Here is a 724-nt window from a genome sequence, read left to right as displayed (position 1 = left end):
AGCAGATCATCTAGTCCGACCCCCCGCCATGGCAGGAAAGAGTACTGGGGTCAAACGACCCCAGCAAGGTGTTCATCTAACCTCCTCTTAAAAACCCCCAGGGTAGGAGCCTGCACCACTTCTCTTGGAAGTTGGTTCCAGACCCTAGCTGCCCTGACCGTGAAGTAGCGCCTCCTGATATCTAACCTAAACCTACCCTCTGCCAGCTTGTGACTGTTATTCCTGGTCACTCCTGGCAGTGCTCGGGGGAACAGTGACTCCCCCAGTGCCTGCTAGTCCCCTCTGACTAGTTTGTAAATGGCCACTAGATCCCCCCTCAGCCTTCTCTTGTGGAGGCTGAACAGGTTCAGGTCCCATAGCCTCTCCTTGTTGGGCCTGCCCTACTGCACCCTGATCATGCGAGTGGTCCTCCTCTGGACCCTCTCCATGTTGTCCACAACCCTCTTGAAGTGTGGCGCCCAGAACTGCATGCAGTACTCCAGCTGCGGTCTGACCAATGTCATACAGAGGGGGAGGATCACCTCCTTGGACCTGCTTGAGATGCATCTGTGGATGCATGACAAATTGTGATTGGCCTTCCTGACTGCATCCCCACACTGCCGGCCCATATTCATCTTGGCCTCAATGATGACTCCAAGATCCTTTTCTGCTTCTGCACTCACAAGAAAGGAGTTCCCCAACCTGTAGGTATGGTGGTGGTTCTTCCTCCCCAGGTGCAGCACCT

This window comes from Gavialis gangeticus, unplaced genomic scaffold (genome assembly GCF_001723915.1).
Source record: "Gavialis gangeticus isolate Ggan-Ray unplaced genomic scaffold, GavGan_comp1, whole genome shotgun sequence".
NCBI lineage: Eukaryota > Metazoa > Chordata > Crocodylia > Gavialidae > Gavialis > Gavialis gangeticus.
The sequence above is the reverse complement of the archived record's forward strand: the minus strand, read 5'-3'. Positions refer to the sequence as shown.